Source organism: Sceloporus occidentalis, unplaced genomic scaffold, assembly GCF_023333645.1.
Source record: "Sceloporus occidentalis isolate IW3139 unplaced genomic scaffold, rSceOcc1.0.p SCAF_5, whole genome shotgun sequence".
NCBI lineage: Eukaryota > Metazoa > Chordata > Lepidosauria > Squamata > Phrynosomatidae > Sceloporus > Sceloporus occidentalis.
Genome location: NW_028316985.1, coordinates 16856257 through 16881169, shown reverse-complemented (window position 1 = coordinate 16881169; position 24913 = coordinate 16856257). Strand labels below are relative to the sequence as shown.

Genomic DNA, 24913 nt, shown 5'->3' with positions numbered 1-24913 from the left:
TAGACAGAGGTTACAGCCATGGTTACCAAACTATGCTTGAGACTGTGTATGATTAAGCAAGGAGTAGCAGATAGATGGTTGGGGAAGCTCATGATTTGCTCTGTGGGAACACTGTAAGATGTCCTGCCCAGAGCTTTGAAATAATAATAATAATAATAATAATAATAATAATAGTTTTTATTTATATCTTCCCGCCTCTCCCAATGGATCGAGGTGGGATCACAACAGAGTTAAAAAACAGTTATAGTATTCCAACATTAGTTACTGTGCAATTAAAAATCACAGCTAAAAACATAAAACATCAAGTGTAAGACATCAAACATTGTCAGTCAATCGCAGGGTCAGATGCTCTCGTTCCGTTCCGATGGTCTTCATAGGAGGTCAAGAGGGTATGTGCAGCAAAAGAGCTCTGTCTTTACTGCCTTCTTGAAAATTTCCAAAGACGTGACAAGGCGAATCTCCTCTGGGAGTCCGTTCCATGGTCTAGGGGCAGCTATAATGAATGCTCTTTGAGAAGTGGAAACTTGTCTGGATGCTGATATCTCTAACAAGTTCTTCCCACTTGTTCTAAGAGTGCGGGGTGGATTGTATAGGGAGATGCGTAACCAGGGCCCAAGCCATGTAGGGCTTTAAAGGTGATAACCAACACCTTGTACTGTGCCCGGAAGCTAATTGGGAACCAGTTTAGCTCTTTCAAGATAGGTGTTATATGGTCAAGTCTCAAAGAGCTAGTGACCAACCTGGCTGCCGCATTTTGGATGCTTTTTGGATTATAATTCTCACAGTTTCCAGACAGCATGGTCAATAATTTGGCATTTATAGGCACGATAACTGTCTATTTCATGCTGTGGTCCTGCTTGATGCTTATGGAAACACACTACCCACACTGCTCTTAATGTGCTCCCTCTGTTTCCTCTGGCATCTTTCCTCGAGTGAGGCATTTTGAGCAGTGTGGCTATGAAGACTGCTTGTAATGCAGCAGCCCTGGCAGTTTACACACTCACTCTACCTCAGTGCTTTGCTCTGGGGACTCCTCAGACTCCTGTGTCTGGTAGACTCAATATGTTAGTTGTTCTTTGCTTCAGCTGACATGGCTCTCAGGTATACGGCAGTGTAACTTTCTGGAAAGCCTGTATGCTTGCTTCTCAGATTCACCATTTTCTGCAACCAAACGTCAACAAGAGAGGCTCTCAGGAACCCTGATAGGGGCTCCATAGTGGGAAAGTGGATTTCCCATACCTCAGATTCCACAGCCTGAGAGAGGAGGTGCCTTCCCTTGATTAATAGGAGAGCTACTCCCATTTCTCCCTGTGCCAGCTTTCTCATCTTTTAAATCATGGGGAATAATAATATTAGGTTACCTCAATGACCTTGGACAAATCACACTCTTTCAGCTTCAGAAGATGTCAATGGCAACCCCCCCTCTGAACAAATCTTGCCAAGACAACCCCATGATAGGTTCACCTTAGGGTTGCCATAAGTCAAAAATAACCCGGAGGTACACCACCACTATAACAATTACAAACCTTGTGATTAATTTCCAGAACTAGGAGTTCTGACTTGACCTCAGAAAATGATGAATTTTCCTCTGCAGAGTAGCCTGCAGTTAAAAGGTCTGAATGCACCTATCCTTGCAGGCCTCCTGATGTGCTGCACTCCAACACACCTGGATGTCAGGGACAGGGCCATCAAGTATATCATCGATTCAGTACAGATCTAGTCTGCATGTGCATTGAGCCAACATGTACAACAGATGAAAACTGGGACACCTGTGACCAAGCAAAATCAGAGTGTGGTCAAGCTAGCAAGATACCCCACAACTGCATACCCTCTTGACATTTCATACAGGAAAACCAGGACACATGGCTAAGCAATATCAGAATGAGGTCAGGATGGGAAATGATGTTAATGAGAACACACAAGTTAAGAGAGGCTGCACCAGTTTGCTTTTGCCTGAGTTTACTGGGAAGGGCAAGATTCTTCCCCTCCTCCCTGCTAGGGTAATGGAGTGCAAACCACTTTTGCACTTTGAATTTAGTCTGCAACAACTGAAGTAAGCTGGGGACAAAGGGTGAAAGTTGGAGGAGGAGAAAAACTGGGACATTTAAAAAGCGGCTGGAAATGGTGGGACTACAGAGGATTAATTTGGACCATCCCAGAGAAACTGAGACAGTTGCAGGGTATGTGTATCAGCACCACAAAAAAGAGTGGGGGGAAATGATTTTTTTAAAGACAGTTTGTCCTCTCCTAGCCACTGCTGTGGTCACTGCTTCCCTCCACTTTGAAGCTAACTAATGGGGGAGGATGGGCTGGACTGATGAGCTTCTCTGGCCTGAAAATTGTTTTGAACTGAGAAAGTATGGGAGTTCTTGAAAGGCTTCTTTTCTTTCCAAGTGTGCTTCCCAGAACTTGAAGAGTTCATTTGTGAGCTAGACTCAGGCAAATTCCCTCAAGATACCTAGCTTTACACACTCAGGAAAAATGCTATGTGTAAGCGTTAATATAAAGATACCATCACATTAATCATTTCACCATGCAATAAGACTTTGCTGAATAGTCTCCCATTTCAGTTTTGGGGCCAAAAATAGTGCTTTCTGTTGGAAATAATGAGAAAATAAGGGTCAGGAATGTTGAGGGGAAAAAGAAGAAAGGGTGAGCTGGATTTGATCAAAGAGTTTGTACCTATCTAGGCACACACTTTCCCAGAGGTCAATCAGATGCTTGTGGGAAGGCTGTAAGCAAGACCTGAGTCCAGTGGCACTTTCCAGCTTGTGTTCCCCAACAACTGAGGCTATACCTGTCATGATTAATAGCCAGTCATTGCCCCCAGTCTCTGTGAATTTGTCATAGATAACATAAACAAATTGATTATCCCCCTTTAAAGTTATCCAGAAGGAAGGCCTAGCTTATCAGGGATCATGTAGTGAATGTGATGGCATCACACCAGTAGTATCACTAACTATGGTGTCACATGGAGCAGAAAGGGTGCATGTGCAAAGGAAGCTTGGGAACAGAGTAGCTGGCAAGGGCACTCATGCACTCCTCTTGTATCTTGTACCAAAGGGGAGGAGGGCCCAACCAGTGACATTTGTCTTATGAGTGTCACCCCCCCACATGTGATGCCACTGCATCAGACTGCTACCTACAGAATCAGGCATGATGACATGACCGGATTCTTAAAGACAAACAAGTCAAGAAAGGGCGGGTGTGAGGAAGAGTAGGGTACAATGAATAGACAAATGTTTTTATAGACATTACTATAATTTTAAGGAAAATTATCAAACAAAGTGGTACCAAAAGTGTCCTTGATATAAAAATACAGAGATTCAGCTGAATCCCACCTGTAATATGTTTTTCATATGCCACTTTTCCTCTTTGTTGTTTGCATTGTTTCCATGTCATGGAGCATCTCATTTTGCACAAAATAGCTATCACATATCACTGTGTGTCATTGTGTGAGATGTTTGGTGCTGTATACCAGTTCATAGGATGAATCTATACATGGCATTTGGAATGAGGTGGTAGAGAACTACAAAGAGAAAACTGATTGCACCACCTTGGCCTATATGTGAGGATTAATTTTTTTTCAAACACTTTGCAGCTGTTGGAGCCACCCTAATCTGAACCTGGCTCCCAATAGAAATACTAAGGGGGTTATCTACACGTCATTTTTTTAGTGTGATGATGTGAATCATCTCACCCGTGCATCCCAGATTTGTTATTCACACTATGGAACCGCATCGATCTGCATTGATTTGCATCTCTGTAAATTCAGTTATTCACACATACAAACATTCAAATAAAGATGGAGCCAATGATGCAAATACATTCAGAACCCCTTTTCTGTATGCAGCATTTTAATTCGGGTCTATTCGCATCGGTTATTCACACTACCAACAATGTGGATGTTTTTAAAAAAACAAAACTTAAGGAAAGCCCTGATATCAGTTATCCTAGATTAAGTGGGGGGTTTGGGCAGCCACCCCCCCCAAAAAAACCCCTTAATTGGGTACATTTGTGATGTGTGTGAACAATGGAGATTTAATCCGGATTCATCCTGGATTATTTTCACAATGTGAGTAACTCTTAAAACTCAAGTCAAAGGTAACAGATGCCTTGAACTGGAGAATGGTGCACTTCAGGTATTTACAATGTTACAATGAATCCTGTAATATGTGTTGTTAAACTAATAAGTCTGCTGCAGATAGAAAAGTGGCACACAAGAGTTCGAAGACTGGGTGAAAAGTGTCGTCTGCCTTGTGCTGGTTTTCTTCTTCACTGGAGCTTCACAGGTTTATTTTCTTGATGTACAAAGAAGCATTAAAATGGCAGTTGCTACTAGCAGTCTGAAGTGGCAGTCCTCTCTACCACCTCAGGACTGTACCTGTTGGGATGGCACTGGTAGTGAGTGAGAGGGAGGGTGAGAGAGAAGGAGAGGGAGAAATGCACTTGCTTGTTTCCCAAGGAAGTCGGGAATTGACTAATAAAATGCAATAAGAGGTGAAATTCTACATGATGAATAACAGCTAACTTACTCTCATGAGTACAAAAGTGTACAGTGTTGACTTGAAGGATTATGTATGATCCATAGAGGGAAAAAGGACACATTAAGGCCTTTTTGTGAAATGTGCCACTATGAAGGTAGAGTGCTCCATATTACAATCCATGCTCACCTAGCTTTATGACCGTGGGGTGCACTCTTGCACAGCTTTTTGATAAGAATAAAGCAAAAGAAAACATTTTCCCCACTCTCCTCCTCCCAGACCTCAAATGGAATGCTAACCAATCCCCTGATGGCAAAAGTGGAGTTTATTTTTAATTAAAAAATAACAGAGCAGAGTTGACCTCAGTTTTCCCAGCTGCTATTCTTCCATCATAGCAGCCATAGGCCATTTTTCCCTTGATGATCCCTGTCATTGTTTTTCCACTTGGAATGTACGTGTTACCAACCCACCCCCCAACAGCCTATATTAACATTGGCAGCCATTTAGTAGTACAGTCGGCTGTCTACAAAAGAAGCCCATTCTGAAAGAGGGCATAAATGCAATTGTCATAATCCCGTGTGGCACACAACAAACAATAGCAGATTAGGGATGCATGTGCATCTGTAGTGCATAGTTTCAAAATTCTGCCAGATACATTTGGGCAGAAAGAACATCAACAGGACCAGAAATGAATCCCCCCCCCCCCAAAAAAAAATTGATGTATAGTAGACCCTTGTTATATGCTGGGGTTTGGTTCCAGGATCCCCTGTGTAGAACAAAATCCATGTATGCTCAAATCCCATTAAATATAACGACATAGCAAAAATGGAAAATCGAGGTTTGATATATGAAATTTATACTTTTTTTGAACATTTTCAAATTGTGTATGCTTGAATCCGTGTATAACAAATCTGTATATAAGAAGGGCCAACTGTACTGTACTCTTAAACTCAAGGGCAATTGTAAGATTGTGGAGAGGGTTGTGGTGCTTTAGTCCCTTCAGGAAGATTTCAGTCTGCCTCCTTTAAAAAGCCTCAGAGGGCCTGGGAGCTGAATCTGCTTCATTTTTTACCTTCCTTGGGAGATCTACAGCAGGGCAGTTCCTTAATTTTGGTGTTTAATTTGCATATTATACTAATTATCCATATCTATCCAATTTGTATTTTTATTTATGCAAATTACATTCATTAATGTTTGTATTTTTTTTTCTTTTACCATGCTTCTACTTTTATGCTATGCCACTTTTTAAGACTTACTATTAACCCAAGGAGCCAGTGTAGTGTAGTTGGACAACCACTCAGCATACCAGGGTTTGATTTCCCCAATAAGTCATGAAACCCAATGGATGACCCAGTGGCCATCCTGCACCGACTGTTACCTGGTGCGGGGGGCAGGGCTTGCGATGAGGTGGAGCCAAAAGGGCACACTAATGTGTAAACTGGCACATGAGAGGGAGGGAAGGTGCCCAAAGCACTTCCCCTCCCTCCTGTGTGCAAGTTTACTTGGAAGTAAAATGGAGTAAACTAGTGTGCAGGAGTACGCTTGGCCAGGTGTCACCTCTTTTCTGGGGTGTCACCCAGTGCTATCTCCACCCCCGCAGCCCCTCATTGATGCTACAGGGGTTACCTTAGGCAAGGCACATGCTCTCAGCCTCAGGGCAAGGCAATGGCAAACCCTCTCTGAACAAATCGTGCCAAGAAAAACCCATGATTGGTTCACCTTTGGATCACCATAAGCTGGAAACAATGTGAAGGCACACAACAACAACAACAACAACAACAACAACCGACTAACCTGAGAGAACCATAGTATCATAGAGATGGACGGGGACATATGGGCCATTAGGATCTCCAGCTAGAGCATCCCCAGCAAGTAGCTGTCCAGCCTCTTTCTGAAGACTAACAGAGGAGGACACCCCACCACCAGTTTAGGCAATTGGTTCCATTGCTGTGACTCTCACTGTCATGAAGTTCCTTCTAACATTCATTCAAAATCTACCCTCCTGTAACTTATTTAAAGAGTGACATCATGTCACCCTCCATCTTCTTTTCACCTCTCCTTCATCCTCTCCTCATATGTTTTATTCTCCATACCTCTTACCATCCTTGTTGCCCTTTTCTGAACTTGTTCCAGTTTGTCTAATATTCTGCTTAAAATGAAGTGTCCAGAACTGAATGCAAGAATCCAGATGATGCCTGATCAGCACAGAATATAATGGAATTATTACTTCTCTTGACCTGGGAACTATACCAGTATAAAAGCAAAGGACCTGGAAGTGAGAGACCAAAGTCTAAATCTCTGCTTGGTGACAGAATTTGCCCTGTGACCTTGGACAATCACTTCTCAGCCAGTCTACTTTATAGGGTGATAGGGAGAGAGAAAACCATATAAAGTGGACATGTACATTCCTGTTGCTGTACAACAATTAACATTTTGCTATGTACAGACACTCCCAGTGGTATTCTCCACAGACCCCTCTTTTTTCAACAGCATTTTTCACTGATGGCAAAAAGCTACAGATCCATGAAAATACCATAGAAGGCCCTTGAGTGTGGCTACTGTCTGATTCACAGGGCAAAATACAGAGGAAAGTAAGGACAAAGAGCAGCAATGGAAGGAAAAACAGCATGGTTTGATTACTTTCAGAGATAGGGAGAAACTATTTTATTATAACTAGAAAAAAAAGCCTACTTTAACTGTCCTTTGCCTGACGTTTCATGTGCTAAGTAGCTAATCTATGCTGGGATATTTGCTCTCCCACCAATTTGTGGTTTGTTAATGCCAGTTACAGCAATAATAAATATTTTTACTTTTTACATTTCCATTCCTTCTCACCTCATTAATTGCATCCTTGAACCCAGGTGTATAAATACCTTGCAACTGAGGCAACTATGCATTTGATGTTGTGGGCTACAGTCTGCAAAAGCTTTTGCCAAATAAAACCACCTTGGGTCTTGCATAAGGAGAAAGGTAGAAATTAGATAGATAGATAGATAGATAGATAGATAGATAGATAGATAATAAAGTAGGTTAAGGGTAAACACTGTTCGATAGATAAGGGTAGATACTACATCTTGTTTTTATTCAAAAAAATAAACACAGCTACCTCCTTGAAAATTTTGAAAGGTATTCCTTGGTATAAGGAAAAAAGATATTTCAAAGAAAATGCTTTGTGCCTTGTGTTCTTCCTCCTCTTTCTACCACTGATCACGTCACTAGCATTCCTCTTTCTCTAACTTGATCTGTGTTGAATCTGCAATGATGTATTCAAGTCTTTTAGGCCAAGTCTCAAGTTCTTGGAAGATACTTTCAAGTGGAGTCTCAACTCTGGAAGCCAATTTTTAACAGAAAAAAAAGGAGATGGGGATTTCGTGGAGGGGAACAGAAAATGCATTAGGCAATGGGCTTGAGGTGGGGAGTTGAAGTCTGCTTCTCAGCTGGAATCTGCTGCACAACAGAGGAGCCTTGTAATGCTTTTCAAAATCTTCAGAAGGACTTTTCCACCTCAAGCCCATTGCTCAACACATTTGCTGTTCCCTTCTGAGAAATGCACCCTGCGCTCTGAGAGTGGTCTTGCCAGCTACTCAAAGTGAATGGCACCAGCAAGTCAGTCATTAAAAATATACAAGTCTGAAGTTGAGTCAGTGTGTCATTTTTGCCAGGTTGAGTCCAAGTCAAGTCATTGAGATGACTTAAGTCTGACTTGAGTCAGAGTAAATTAACTCAAGTCTACATCACTGTGAATCTGTATCCTGGAAGCAATTGCTATGGGTGCAGCTATACTGTAGAAGCAATGCAACTAGATACCACTTTAAGTGCTGTAGCTCTGTCCTATGGAAATCTGGGATTTGTAGTTTTATAAGGTCTTTAGCCTTCACTGCCAAAGAGTGCTGGTGGCTTACAAAACTACAAATCCCAAGATTCTGTAGGATGGAGCCATGGCAGTTAAAGTGGTGCCAAGCTAAAGTGCAGAATGACCTCAGGCTTGTTAGAGAGGTTAAGAACAACAAAAAGGGTTTTTTGGGGGTATGTCCACAGCAAAAGGAAGAAGAAGGAAACAGTAGGGCCACTTCATGGAGAAGATGACAAAATGCTAACAGAAGAGAGAGAAAAGGCAGAATTACTCAACACTTTATTTATTTCAGTCTTCTCAGAAAAGGCAAAGGGTGCTCAACCTGAGGATAATGGAGCAGAGGACAGAATAGGGGAATTTCAGCACAGAATAAGTAAAGAGATAGTACAGGAATACCTGGTTAATCTAAATGAATATAAATCTCCAGGACCAGATGAACTACAAATCAGGGTAGTCTAGTGTTTTCAGCATTGGACTACGACTCTGGAGACCAGGGTTTGAATTTGGGTTTGACCATGTAAACTCACTGGGTGATGCTGGGCAAGTGACACTCTCTCAGCCTCAGAGGATAATAATAATAATAATAATAATAATAATAATAATAATAGCCCGCCTCTCCCTGGAGGATTGGGGTGAGTTACAATAAAAAATAAACACAGTAAAACAAAACAAAAAAATCCCTAACCCACAATTTAAAATACAACAACATAAAAATCAGTTATTAAGGTCCGAGGCAGATGGACCGAAAGGGCCATGGTGGCGGCGATACTAGGGTTCCGGACCACACAGCAACTGCACGGTCTTGAACCCTAGTATGTAATGGTAGCAGTCTGATGATGGCGTCCCACCCACATGGGCGCTGCCAACTTGATGTAAGGGACGTGTAGCATCCACACGTTGCTGTGCGTCCAGTATGTCATTGGCACCACTCGTGATGTCCACCCGGTGACCTAAAAAAACCCCGGGTTTTCCAGGTTCTTTTTACTCCGGAGGGACACCACACAGTTTGGCGACTGTGGCGTCCCTCCAGAGTGAAACAGGGTGCCGCCAGCCCACCCTTTTGGGGAGGTCTGTCCCGGGCCTCTAATAACAATAAAGATTACAATAATTTGTAATCCTCATTACAATGAGGTGGTTGAAGGGAGAATCAAGAAGGCATAGTTGTGGGACAGTGGAGAGGGCTCATGTATTAGTCTGGAAATGCCTGCCGGAAGAGATCCATCTTGATGGCTTTTTTAAAGGCCTCAAGAGATGTTATGTGACGGATCTCCACCGGTAGGTCATTCTAAAGTTTAGGAGCGGCCGATGAGAAGGTCCTCTGTGTAACGACAGCAAGTCTGGTCTTCTTAGTCTGTAGTAAATGGCAATGGTAACTCCCCTTTGAAGAAACTTGCCAAGAAAATCCTGTGATAGGGTTGCCTTAGGGTTGCCATAAATTGGAAATAATTGAAATAATTGCCATAATTGAAACAATTTGAGTGCAAAGGGGAGAAAGTGAGAGGGGGAGAGAGAGATGGGGATATTACAAAAGAAACTGAAAAGATGAGTCAATATGACATTTAACTGAAACTGTGCCTACTAGATCAGATCTGTCGGATGATAGCAAATTAATTATCAGCACAGCAGTGACCTTGCAAAGGTACTAGGATTCCACCAGCATTTCAAGGATGCTGCATGCTGATATTGAGCCTGCAATAGAGCACATGTATTTGTGCAACAGAACAAAAGTGAGAAAGTACACAATAATCCTAACTCCTTTTATTCTGCAGCTGCTTCCTCCTCACAGCCCAGTCAGTTTAGCAGTCTGTGATGAAATTTTACAATAATTAAATAACATTGCCTTTGGATTGCCCCTGCCTCCCCACTTTGAGTAAAGTTTGCTCTCTGCCAGCTAGGGCAATGTAAACCTCTGCCAAAGGATGCTACTGATCAGTCATTTTCCATTTGCCTTCTGTTTCAACAGTTCTTTCCTGTCTCATTATGGCACTAATTCTGGGTGGATATTAAAACTTGGATAGGAAAGCTAAGCAAAAAGCATTTCTTCAGCTTTTTCCAAAATGGCACAATAAACTCCACATCCTGCTGTCATCAGAGCACTTAGTAGCAGTATTTTTTGAAACTAGAACACAAGCTGAATGTCTAGGGAAATGCAGCTGAGTATTTTTTATATATATATTAACAGTGGTAAACAGATCACTCCAGCAGGGTATTCTGTTGCACACATGACCCTCTCCAATTGTGTGTGTTGTTCAAGATATTAAGATTTTCTAAGGGATGCACAGCATGTTTTGACTGAAGATAAATTCAGACAATGCAGCCTCAATGTGAAAACCTTTGGAAACTGCTTCCACGTCATAATTGCTCCCCGTATTCACTGGATAGGCCTCCCACTGGTTTAGCTCTGTGTCAGACATAAGGAGTTTGGTTATCACCAGTTTTACTGGCCTCGTTTTTAATGGTAGCCACAGACTAAGGCCTGTTGACAGACAATTTTTACCCAATCACTTATGTCCATGCCATGCTAAGAATCGGCTGCAGTTGGGGGTGTTAGTGAATGGTTCAGGCTGAGGTTAAAGGTTTAGGAGTGAAGAAATGTAAAAATTAAAGGTGGCATCCATAATTGCTGGGAAATGGGAAAAATGCCTTTACTGACACTTAAAACTACAATGCATTTGCAGTCAGGATTCTATGTAACCATTGTGCAGCATTTAAAAAGCAAACAAACCTTGAATTGAGTGAGTTGCAAAAACCTCCAACTGTCCTGATTTTGCAAGGATGGTCCTGATGAATCCTCTGTCATCCCACTTTTTCAGCTGTTTTAAAAATGTCTTAGTTTCTCTCTCCTCTTCCCACTTTCCCCCTTTGTCCCCAGTTCACTTTAACTGCTGTAAACTGACTTCAAAGTGCAGAAGTAGTTAGTTTGCTCTCAGTTAACTCGGCAGGAAAGAGGGTGAGAAGCAGGTGGAATTGTCCCAGTACATTCAGGCAAAAGCAAACTGGTGCAGCCTCTCTTAGGTTCTCTCTTCTTGCTCATTATTAACATTTGCTTCAGTCAATCAGTCTTGATATTGATCAGTAACTTGGCCATGTGTCCTTTTTTTCATGTGTGAAATGTTAAGAGGGCATGTCGTTGACGGGTATTTTATGATCCAAAAAACAATGCCAAAGTTTTGGGGGTTAGAGTTAGAGTCAGGTTGTAGTTCCTAACCTGAATAAGAACTGAAAATGGATATTTGACCTTTTTTTTTGATACACCAAGTACAACGTACTGAGAAAAGATAAGAGAGAAAGGAGCAATCTCTTCCTTTCTCTAGCATTTTTTTATACAGTGGGGAAGGCCTCTGGTGTTATATGTCAGTGAAGCATACATATGCATGGACAGCTGCTCTGCTTCAGCTGGTTTGGCTCTGATGGTGGCTATCTACTTTTCTAGGTATCGTATTTTAACTTTTATCTATATGTAATTATAATCCAAGGGGATTGTAGTGTTCATAGATTTTAGGGTCTGGATCTAAATCTTGGGACCTGGCTCTTCTTCTTCAGTTTTCAGAGGGAGTGGGAAGAATCTTAGGGCAAGGATGCTGTCTTGAAAACTTAGTGTGTGTGAGAAAGAGAGAGAGAGAGAGAGAGAGGGTGCACCCGCACTGAAGAAATAATCCACTTTAACTGCCATAGTTCCATGCTATGACATTTTAGGAAATGTAGTTGTGTGAGCTATTTAGCTTTCTCTGTCAGAGAGCTCTGGGGCCAAAAAAAACTACAATAACAAACTATACTTCCCAGGATTCCATAACATTGAGCCATGGCAGTTAAAGTGGTGTCAAAATGGATTATTTCTGCAGTGCAGATGTAGCCTGTGTGTGTGTGTGTGTGTGAGAGAGAGAGAGAGAGAGAGTTTGGGTTTTTTAAAGCAAGCAAGCAAACAAACAAACTGAATTACATTTCTGAGTGACTGTAGTTGATTCTTTATTTATCATGCTTGATGAAACAATCAGAGATCATCTCCTAGTCTCAGATTTCAACCTTGAAATATCAGGGCCTGGGATGGACCTAACCAGGTAAACCTATGGACATGGGTCTAATAGAGCTTATCTGTCACTGCCAGGTGGCCAAGCTAAGGACTATTGGGAAGGAGCACTTGTGTGTCTCGGGAAGAGGATCATGGCAAAGAAGAAGCTAGCTTTTCTCCATCTATTGACAAGAGAAAAAGTAGATGCAACTAGCTTTCTCCTCAGCTCCCAAGTTCATTTGCTGTAGGACCAGGACATGAATGTGTAGAGCTACCTGGCATCACAAGAGAGGGCCCCAGATAAGGGGGGGCGGGGGCGGTCAGGGCAACGTCTGGACCAGAATACTCCAGGCTGCCCCTGAAGCATTCTGGCCAATGCAGACACTATCTGTGATTGCACACAGCATTTATATTTCTATACTTACCTATGGTGCAAACCTATGGCACGCATGCCAGAGATGGCATGTGAATACATTTATTGTGGCATGCGATGGGCAGGGAAGAGGAAGAACAGGTGTGTTCCAGTTTCTCCTGTTCCTCTTCTTCCCTTCTTGACTCCTCCTTGAGAGGGTGGGGGAAAGAAGTCCCACGCTAGAAGTCCTGTCCTCCCCCCCCCCCCCCCCAGAATTTCCATCCTTGGCACTTGGTAAACCCAGTGTCGGAAGGTCTTTTAGTTTGGGCACTCAGTCCCTAAAAAGTTCATCATCACTGCTCTAAGTGGTTTACAATCTGTAAGGCAATTGCTCCAACAAGCTGAGTACTCATTTTACCGACCTACAAAAGGATGGAAGACTTAGTTAATCTTGGAGTCCAGAGATTGAACTCACAACATTGTGGCTGCAGTAGAGACATTTAACCACTTCATCACTAGGGCTCCTACTGCACCACATGGGATTGCTATACTATACTTTTCTTCCTTTCTTTTGTGCAAAACAAAGGAGTTCTGACTGAGTGGACCGTACTCTTTAACATGTGAATTCTGCTCTCTCCACAGAGATTGTCTAGAGAAGGTGTGTGGAGCCATCACTCTCAATTAATCACAGTCTTCAGCCTCTGGCACCTAACAGGCTTTGAAGTGGCCATCCGGCTGGTCTATGTAAGTATGCCTGAAATGGTTATCTTTTGAAATCTGTACTACTTTGCCATTTAATTTTGTTGTTTTCCATGCATCTATACACACACGCGCATGCACAGTCATAACAAATGATTGCCTTGAATTCTTACTGTAGGGAATCTTAAATTTTGTGAGCTTGCCCCTGCTCTGTTAATGAGAAGATGACAGTTCCACATTCTGCACTGAGGAAATCCACATTTTCTCCTGCTCTCCTGGATAACTGCACAAACAAGTTAGGAGATCCTTTGAGGATCATATAGCTGAAGGGGTGAACAACTGCCAGTTTCAGAGTTAGGGAAACCCATATGTTATAATTCAAAATACTCTCCCACTGATGCTCAAAGGGAGCAGTTTTATTATGCCTTTGGGGGTTCTTCTGCTGTTTTAGGTCCAGGAGAGAATTTGTTTAATAAAGAGGCAACCTGAATAGAGGAAATGAGCCAGTGTGGCACGGTGGTCTGATGAGTTTATCTGACAAGGGGAATTGGAAGTATAATCTGATGGCAATCTGAAACACAATCATGGGGTTTAACGTTATTGCGTGATAACCCACTACACACAAATTTGAGCAATGGGAAATCAGTCCGAATGCAATCACGGGGTTTCACGTTATTGAGTGATAGACTGCCACATGCAAATTCGGGCAATGGCATGCTATTTTTGGGCAATGGGGAGCCAGTTCAAATGCAATGCGTATTCACGTAATTGCGCGAAACTAGCAACTTTAAGTGAATATGTTTTGGCCCCACCTTCTTTTCATTCAAATTTAAGAGAAATTCTTCCCATTTGATAAACTCCTGAGTGTTGGACTAGGGCCCTGGGTTCAAATTCCCACTCAGCCATGGAAACACACTTGGGTGACCTTGGACAAATGGCACTCTCTCAGTCTCAGAGGAATCAAAGGAAAACTCTACTCTGAACAAACTCTACCAAGAAAATCCCATGATAGGGTCACCATATGATAGAAATTAAGTTTCCTCTATCCAGTTGTTGAAGGCATATAACAACTGGATAGAGGAAACCAACACTTTCTGGGATTTGTTGGCCTCCCATCCAAGTATTAACCCTGCTAAACTTCCAAGATCAGACAGGATCTGATGCCTTTAAGGTATTAGGTCACAAAGGGAGTTACTGAATCCCAGTAAAATGTGAAAAGTCAGCCACCCCCTATGAGCAACTAGTCTCAAGTTTGGATTTGGAGCATAACATTACATTAGGCACTTGGCACATGCAAAGACCAAGCCTTTTATCTTAGCAGAATCAGCCTCCTCACCGACAAAAGATATCCTAAGGCAAACATTCTTTTCCACCACACTAGGTACTAGAGACCTTCTAGTACAAACTCTATTTGCTTGTCAGTCATCCCCAGAAATTTAACATTATAATAAAAAATGAGAAGAGCTGACATTTCTCTCTCTCTCCCCCGCTAACAAATGGTATATTATTAAGATCCCCATGCCTCTTTAATTATATGAGAAAATGCTGAAACAGATTAAATATGCCTTTTAAAAATTATGTGATTTGGGATTTTTGAAGCTGTTTTTCTGAAGGCAGGAAAGCTGTCATTTGTTATTAAGCTTAGTTCCCAAAAAAACGTATTCAGAATTAGACTGACACTTTAAGATGAGCAAGATCCAAATTAACTATGACTTTATGACACCAGCTGTTTTGTTAGGCTCAAAAAGCACATAGTTCAAATAGCATCTTTTGTTGAATACAGCATTACCTTTTCTTATATATTTGAGTCTGAGGCAAAAATAGTTGTCCATCTTAAAAGTGTGGTGAAGTATGTAGCCTGGAGTATAATTAGGAAATTTGGGATGTAAGGCTTGTTAATAAAATACAGATATGATGGTTGGTTTTTAAACAACGGTTCTGAGTGAAGATATTTGAAAGCTATCTTGCTATTTTCATGGATACATTTCTCAATATGTGGATTACTAAAACCACCACCTCCGCATTTCTGCCATCATCATACCCCCCCCCCCCCCCCCAGTTTATTTGTGGAGGCTGGTGAAAGAAAAAGTCATCCTTGGATGCATTTTGGAAGATGTTTCCAAATGGTTTCTAGAAGATTTTATATATTTTAGTCTACTTATGGAAGGCTTACCTGACCTGCCTGATTCATTTCACATGTATATATTGCTAGCTTTGAATAAAAAAGTTTGCTGTATCATGTTGAACCTATCTTCTTTTTGGTGATGTAGGAGCCCTTCCTAATTCTTTCCATGTTATTTTTGCCTCTGGATCCAAAATTTCTGTTGAAGAAGTAATGTTCAGGAACGTACAAAGATTCGGGTGACTAACACAGGGGTAGGCAACCTTTTTGAGCCGGGGGCCGGGTTGCTGTCCCTCAGACAACTGGGGGGCCGAAGCCAAAAAATAAATAATTAAATAATTAAAAAAAAATTAAATAAATAAACTGGGACAAATGTAGGACAAAATTTTCAAATGGAGGGCACTTTTTAAATAAAAAATGGAGGACACGTGAAAACATTTCCTGATTTTTTAAAAAAATGTTAAGATAAATGCATGTTTCTGAGGCTTCTATAGACAGTTGCCCCACCATGCCCCTTGCGCGAGACACCAAAGGCCCTGGCGGCAATCGGCGGCAGCACCGGGCTGGGGCCGGTCCCAAGGCCTCGCCGGGCCGCATCCGGCCCATGGGCCGCAGGTTGCCTACCCCTGGACTAACAGCTGTGACAGCTTTAACAATTTTGCTTTATTTGTGAGTTTCTGAAGAACATTTCTTTGCTCTAGTGACAGAGTAACACAGACCTTCGGGTTGACTGGGAATGATCCAGATGTTGCTAAACATCCTCTTAAAGTATTCTCAACATGTGTGGAACAAACATGGTCTTCTTATGTTTATTGTAATAACTGGATAAAACATAAAACTAGAAATCACCTCTGTGGTGTGGGTAGGCTGGTTGCTAATTCACCTGCTGCCCGCTAAAATGACAAAAGGATGCAGATTTACTTATGGTAATCTACACATATATATTAAAATTGTGGAATAATTCTTATAATTTATAGAGAAATGCAATACATTTCATCATCCTGGGGAAGACTGTGACCTGATGAACCATATAGCTATTCATCCTGCTATTCCCGTGTGATAGTCTCCATTGACAGAGAAGGTCCCTATGCCACACTTTAAATTGACCCTTACCACTTGTGATTGCCAGTTCAGGCCAGTGGCATCACTACGGAGGCTGCAGGGGGTGCAGCCTGCACCTGATGGCACCCCAGAAGAGGGGTGACACCAGGTAGGGCCCTCCCAGCTTGCTGTGGCAGCAGAAGCCTCCTCACGAGGAAACCTCCATCGCCATGACAAAAAAGAGGGCTAAGCTCACCCTTTTGGCCACTGGTAGCCCCCACACACATTGGGTGACACCAGGGATGGAGACACCACTGGTTCAGGTTTGTCACAAACCTTGAGGTTTCTGGGAAGTAGGGGCAGTCCCTGATGATGCCTTAAGCACAGTTACTTACTGCTTGTCATGAGAGAGAGAGAGATAAAGAGAAGGAGAGAGAATACATTTTCATGTCTGGAAATTAAGACAGAAATCTTAGCTAAAGGCTGTTTCCCTATCAAGTTACAATGAAGACATTATTCCTTCTCACTTGTTTAGAGACGTGGGATAAATAATGTTTAATGTAGCCTTCCTCCTTTTTGGTAGAAGGTGGATGCAGAGTAGAGCAGAAGGTGAGTCCTGGTGCCACAATGACTTGGAGAGAAGGAGGGAGATAACTTTGGCCCGGAACAGATGGGCCTTTGAGGCGCCCTCGTCACGTGCGAGGGTTGCCTGGTGGACAGAGTGCCCACATGTCTGGCAGCACTTGTATGTGATGAGGGCACCGCAGATGCGGCGCGCCCACCAGATGTGGTGCATAATGGTGACGTCGCAGCTGCACCACTTTCAAATGGGGTGGTGCAGCTGCAACGTCATCGTGATGCCTCTTGCGCTTTGTGGCGTCGCAGCAATGCCACAAAGAGGAGCCGTTTTCGGGCACTCTTTTTTTGCTCCACAGGTTGCTGCGGCGCTCCTGTGAAGCAAAGAGAGGCGCCGGGGAGGTGCCTCTTTCTGGCGGTGTGTACGCCGCCTAAGTAAATACATCACCTCCTCCTCCAAAGATCATTGAAAGTTGCAGCAAAAAATCTATTAAGCCTTGGAAATTGTAGCAAGCTACTTCCTTTCAAGCTGAGTGGAAATTTGGACATAGCCTTTTCCTCTTGGCTAGTGCTGAGCCCACCAAAACATTTCTCCTGCCTGGAAAACTAGGGACTCAAGGCCAGGCCCTGAGATCTGGCAATCCTACCACCTTTTGATAGGAAGTCAGCACAACCCTGTTACTGATGTATAGGTCATACTGCCATGTTCATGGCTTTGACCCTCACATCTGTTTCTCAAATTATGCAAGAGGCTTGTTTACAGAAACTTTGCCAAGATATCCAAAATGGCTCAAAGTTTTTCTTTTTTCACATAAATGCCTGTAGGAAGTGAAATGACTGGAGATTAGCAAACAAAGTTACATGTGTAAAATTGAAAGCCTATAAACTGACTGCCAGTCTATGTTTTGAGTGAACATTCGCAATGTGATTAATCATTTTGGGCTCACTTGCTTCTGTTTGTCACAAAGATTCTGTTGCAGAAAATAGTCCAAAATAGTCAGAATTTGTCTGATTTCCTCTCTTTTTTTGAACAGACTGTAAAATGTTAAGTGCTGATGAGGAAAATCAGGGGATTAAAAAGGCATTTTCCCAGGAAAGTCATGCAGTCGTGGCGGAAATTTTCAGACAATGTTGCAATCTAAGAGGACCTCTCCCAGGAAGCCCCAGGAATGTGCCAGCAACAAACCATTCATGGGATTTTCCTGTGAATGGTTTGTTGCTGGAGCATTTCTGGTTCTTCAAGGGATAAGACCTCTCAGATCGTGATGTGTGTGAAAATCTTCACTGCAATCACATTACTTTTCCAGGAAAATGCTTCTGGATATTGTATGTTCTGATTTTCTTTAAAATAATAATTGTGTCAAAATATTTAAATGCATGGCATTTAGATTAGAGAATACAATAAGACACTATGGAACAGAATAAATTAAGACAGTATTCAGATTTTCCAGAAAACATCCTACTGTATATTTATTAATCTGAAAGTTGTGATTTTGTGTGTGTGTGTGTGTGTGATTTTTTTTGTGTGTGTGTGTGTGATCCTTCAAATCACTTGTTGATTTATGGCAACTTCATGAATTTCATAGTGATTTAAAGGAAAAGGATACTCAGAGGTGGTTTTGTCAGTTCCGTTGATACAGGTGATAGCCAAGTATAACTTAAAAACAACAAGTATAGTGTAGAATCCACAGGGTTGCTATGAGACTTGAGGGCAGTTAACAACAACAAAAAAGTGCAGAAGCAGACGTACACTCAAGTAAAAATGATTTTATTATCCTATGGAAGAGAGATCTCAATTCTCAACTATTTTGTCCTTACATATGAGGATGAATAATTACACTATTTTTCTCCCCACTGCAGCAGAAGACAAATATTCTTCTGCAGAATTCTTTCAATATTCAAATGTCTTGAAATATTGTGGAGGAATTATTCTGCAGATTTTTTTTTTTTAAAGGAGAAAACAAGTTTCTGGTTCAGAAAACATTGTTTTCTGTGCAGGAAGCCCATTTTCTTTCCATAATAGATCCTCTGCAACACTTTGGGATATTTGACCATCAGGAGAAAATCATGCAAATTTTCACTGGTGTATTTTTCTTCTCAAATGTTTCTGGTTTTCAGTCAAAGAAACAAGTGCAGGGTGCAAAATGCATATTGTACAGAAGCGCAGAATTCCTGTACCCCCAAGAGTGATAAATTAGGCATAAGAATACAATTTTGAGTTTAAACATGCAGAATTGCTACAATCATATCTAGTACAGCTCTCAATCCTTTCCTTTACCTACTAGTGCACTCTGTCTTTATTGGAGGTTCATCTCAATTCTGCTGCAGCTCATTCTTTCAAGAAACAAAGGCAATAAAGAATCTACTTGGCAATGAATAATTTATCTAAGCATAAAGATTTAATTTTTCCCCCTTCTTAACACAGCTAGTCCTCCCATGATAGGACTGTAACCAGCAGTTTGGTTCAGAAGTGGTACACTGTACAGGAAGTGAGATGACCTCTCTTGGTTTAGTTTTGAAAGTTTTGCTTGAAGGAAATAAAATCCCCTCTACTGAAATGTGTCAATTTCCAGACAGGATTAATCATATATTTTGCAGCCACACCATCCCATTAATGTTGTGTTTTCTGTGTGTGCATGCATTCTTGTTGAGTAATAAAGGGAAATGCAACAGTATCACTTTCTTTTTTATAAATATATTGTAAATAGGAAAGGCCCAATGCGATCCAGTTTTGTTCATTTAAGAAGACAGCCTTTTTGTAAAGGAATCCAAAATATTTTAATCTCCTTTGAATTCCTTATCCTCTGCATCTGTCTTACACTGAATATCCATTTTTAAGATTTCTTTGTGAAAACTACTATTCTTAACTCTCCCCTCCCTCCTCATACTCTGCAAGGTCAACAGAGTGTGATTTTATTCTGGATGAATAACATCTGAGATTCATCATGTATCCGCAGGCCAGAGAAAACCATCACAGAAGGACTAATGAATCCGGACTGTTAGTCAGGCTGGAGAAATCCCCTTACAGACAGTGCATGTGCTCAAAATTAAAACAAAGCAAAATACCTTTGTATGTTCTTGTTTTGCAAGCTGGTGTGTTTTACGGTGGGTGAAAAGGAAGCTGGTTCTAACTGGTGAGAAGGGTTTGAAGACTATGGGCCTGTGGAGCAAAGATGCAGTTTGGCTCTTCCTTCCATCCTAAGCAATGAGGTTTTGAATATGTCAGAAAACTAGGGGGCAGGGTTGGGGGCATTATAAAAGAATGTCTCATTATATTGTATATAGTGTGGAGAAGGCGGACTAAAGGAATTTTCTCCCCCTCTGTCATATATACAAGAATCAAGGGCCATCCAATTGAGCTGAAGTGTGAGGGTTGCAGGACACATAAAAATAAATACTTCTTCACCTAGTTAAATCATGGAATTTAATACCACAAGATCCACTGATGATTACCAGCTTAGATGGTTTTAAAAGGTGATCTAGACAATCACATTGAGGAAGTGGCTTTCAAGGGTGACTAGTCATGATTGCTCTATATAATCTGCAGTGTGAGAAGCATTACACAGAACGGTATCAGTTGTTGGCGAGCATGAGTAGAAAGGAGTTACTAACCTCATTTCCTGTTGGTGGGCTTCCTACTGAGACATCTGGTTGGCCATGGTGTGAACAGAATCAGAGCAATGTATGGATGAACCAGAAAGGCTCTTCTGATATTCTTATTTTTAGGCCAAACCTGGCTAATCCAGAGCTTCTGCTGCCAGACAATTGCAGGGCTAAGTATTGTATATTCTCTTGAGCATAGACCATTTTGAATAAGGTTGCCCTTCCACTCAGAAGGCTGGATTTAACCTGGTTTCTAGGTATGCCCCCTGGTGCCTCTTTTGTCCATCTTTGGGTCCAGATTCCAAGCATTCGTTTTTGTTTTTTTAAAGTATGGCCAAGATGTTCCTTCCTCTATATTTCATGCCTCCTTCCTCTGAGTCTAATCTTGCAGCTTTGCCTGCCCCCCTTGCCAACTGGAAACCACTCTTCGTTCCATATTCTGTCCTAACAGTAATCTCTTGTCCTGCGTACAAATTACTCATCAGGACAATCACATGTTGTGGCACATCCATTTCTTTAAGAGCAATTCATAACTGTTCATGATCTGTACAATTAAAGTCTTTGTTATAGTCTATAAAACACAGACTAATTTTGTTCTGAAATTCTTTGGTTTGCTCCATTATAGTGATGAAGAATGTATATACATTTAAGAAAGTATATAGGAAGAGAATCAGCTCATTTGAGATGTGGCGCGAGAGAAGAGTTATGTCATGGACTGCTAAAGACAAATAGAGCAAATCAAGCCTGGTCTGCCCCTGGAAGCCATGAGGACTAAGCTGAGGCTGTTGTAATTCAGTCATATCATGAGGAGACATGACTCACTAGAAAAGACAATAATGCTTGCTAGAAGGCAGCAGGAAAAGAGGAAGACCACATTCCAGATGGATATACTCAATCAAGGAAGCCACAGCTATGAGTCTGCAAGACTTGAGCAGGGCAGTTGAAGATAGGGGAACTTGCAGTTCTCTCATTGATAGGAGTTAACAGCATTAACAACAACAACAAAATAGCCGAGAATCTATATCAGAGGCTATGATGACAGACCTGTATCACTGACACTAGACACAGTTATGCTAATGAATTGTGATGATGCACAATGGGGCACCGTATAAGATGTCATGTTGCACAATAGGGGATCCCATTGCACAACAGGACATGTTCTGTATCAGGACACATAGTAAAGGAGGATGTTGCACAACAGGACAAGTTGTGCATTGTACACTATGACCACTTTGCAATAGACCCATTGGTGGCTTTGCTTGTACAACAGTCCCAGCATCATAGCTACATCTCTGCTGCCTTGAGAATACAAACATTTCACAATCGTGTAATTCAACTTTTTGTAAGCATAATTGGCTAATGATGATTAACTTCCAAACAAGATGCCAATCTAAGTTTTGCGCTCTTTAGGATTAGAGTTGAGGAGTAAAATGTGTAGTCATTCATCTGTGTAATTGTTTTCCAAGAAACCAGCCCACTTCTTCCTTCCTCTGAGTATGTTCAGCCAATGAGTGAAGTCTTGCACCTTGTATGTCTGACATGTATCAAACATGACATCCTCTTTCAATTCTGATTCCTAGTTCTCTGAGGCAATGTTACAGTTCTGCAGGAAAGCTTGCTTTTGGAGGAAAGCAGTATTTTACAAAGATTACACAAAAAGTAATCTCACATTTCTCTTTGTGAAGCAAAAGACACACAAACATACAATATGCCCACATTGCAAGCCTTCTGTTTGGGGATCAAGAAGATGCAAATAACCTTTCAGTACTTCTGCTTTTAAAAAGTGAATATGATAAAGCATCAAAAATGATACAATGTACACAGACCCCCCCCCCCCAAGTCTTGCAAATGTATACAAAATTTTTGGAATTGTGCAAAAAGCTCTCACCAATCTGCCTGAGAATGACTTTTTTTGTTCTTATGTGAGGATGAGTTAAAAAAAGATTTACATATTTATCATGATGCTAACCTTTTATCAGCACTGGGCAGTTTTTTTACTGTGGGATAATAAGCTAGGCGTAAAGCTGCTATCTTTTTGCAACTAATAATTAGTTATATTAGTAATAGCCCAAGCCAGTCAAATGATGGAAGAATACAGACAGGCAAAATCGGATTTCTCTCTGTGAAACTGTGTAGTGAGAGCTACAGAATTTGCTGCCATGAGATATGGTACATACCCAACATAAATCACTTTAAAGGAGTATTAGACAAATTGGTGAAGAAGAAATCTAAGTGTGAGGGGTGTACATCCAGCATACCTCTGTGAATACCCATCACTAGGCAAGAACAACTGAAAAAGTTTTATTACTGTCATGGTCTGATTTTTGGTCTCCCTAGAGATGTCTGGTTACCCAGTGTGGAAGACAGAATACTAGATTAGATAGTCCTTTGGTCCAGCAGAGCTCATCTTAGGTATCAGGGAGTTCTAGCCTAACTTTTCTTTCAGTGTGCTAGTTCTATATGATTGTGGATTTAAAATAATAATAATAATAATAATAATAATAATAATAATAATAATAGAGAAACGTTCACCTTCTCAACATTCCCCTCATTTGCAGTCCAAAATGGTGCAGTTGAGAAACAATTTTACCACCTCATCTGATCTTTGTATGATCTAGGCCTTGGTTTCCTAATTAAGCCATATGTTCATCCCATATGCTTAGTTTCCCTTGCTGTAAATGAATCATGGCAAACTTGCTTTTGAGGTTATTTGATTTATTTAAAGCTACTTTTAAAACTGAATGAATGCCAGCGCCAAACTCTCCGTGTCCAATATGGGAAGTTACTTTTGCACCATTATAATCCTTTGAGTCATGGAAATAAATTTCATGACCCTCGTGGTAGGAAGACCTACCATGAGGAAAAAGACATGGAATGCTAGGAGTGTTTCTCTTTTATTCCCTCCCCCCTTCTCCTAGGAACCAATGCATCTGGCTATAGAAAAAGGAAAGAGGAAATTTCTGTTCAGTAGGATACTATTTTAATAGATTTATCTAATCTGCCAGCTGGCTCAACATTGGCTTCTCTCTCTCGCTCCCTCCTCCTCCTAGCTTCCCTCCCTCCATATATAACTTTGGAACCAAAGCTGATACTAAACTGTAGAAACTTTAAATATTAATACATTGGCAGGGCTACATGTGCTCTTAATAGGAACCCTCAGAGTGCTTAGTCATCTCTGCATTCATTTTTGTCTGCTATTACATTTTGTAAAGTATAAAGTAGTAACCATATGTTCTTTGTGTAGTAAGACAGATGGCTTCCTTTCAATAAGATAGTTGGTGTCCATTTTGATAAATGTGAACATCTGCTTTGATTGGCAGCACTTATTTCAGATTGTTTTCTGAAATTGGTGTTTCCCCATAAAATAGTTGGCTTTTGGAATACGTCTCTTCAATTTTGAAAAGCATTCCATGAAAAGTATTTCCCTCTCATTTATATATGAAGCTCCAGCTTTATTTATGAAGCTTAATTATTTATGAAGTTGCAGAAAGCTATTTCATTTAAAGCAGATAAGATCCCAAACAGCTGAGAATATTTCCTTCCGTCCTTCCTTCCTTCCTTCCTTCCTTCCTTCCTTCCTTCCTTCCTGTTTTAATTTTAGTTAAATGGGACTTTCTCTCTTGCATAGAATATCATCCCCCCCCCCCCCTTAACACAGACTTCTATAGCCATGGGAGCAGTAAATGTTCTCTACAGATTCTCAATATTTCCTTCTGAGTAGACATGCTTAGTATTGTGCTGTAACTTTCAAATTTTTCATTTCTCTCTTTCCCATCCTTTTCCATCTTCTGCATTTTCTCACCCACAACATGTAGCTAAACATCTTCTCCTTCCCTTTTGTCTTTTTCCTTCTCCTTTTCCCACCTTTCTATAACTTTTGTTTCCTTCCTTAGTGCCTCCTTCTCTCACATTCTTTCTCCTCAATAATTCTCCCTCTTCCCCATCTCTCTCTCTCAGTGGAGTTTATCAGGCAAGGGAAATTGGAAGTATAATCCAATGGCAATCCGAATGCAATCATGGGGTTTTACGTTATTGCGTGATAGACTACCACACACAATTTCGGGCAATGGCAAGCTATTTTCAGACAATGGGAAGTCAGTTTGAGCACAATTTGAATTCACGTAAATTCACTGAACTAGCAAATTCATGTGAATGCGTTCTGGCCCTACTTTCT

The 24913-nt window shown here is 41.2% G+C and overlaps 1 protein-coding gene across 10 annotated transcripts in view; it reads left to right on the top strand.

The window, feature by feature from the left end:
• CALD1 (caldesmon 1) overlaps positions 1-24913 on the top strand; it is a 236193-nt gene that overhangs the window by 79701 nt on the left and 131579 nt on the right. For all 10 annotated transcript variants that reach the window (XM_089527702.1, XM_089527699.1, XM_089527697.1 and 7 more), the window contains exon 2: positions 13341-13442. The gene's annotated coding sequence lies outside the window, so the exon portion shown is untranslated. The remainder of the gene's footprint in view (positions 1-13340; positions 13443-24913) is intronic.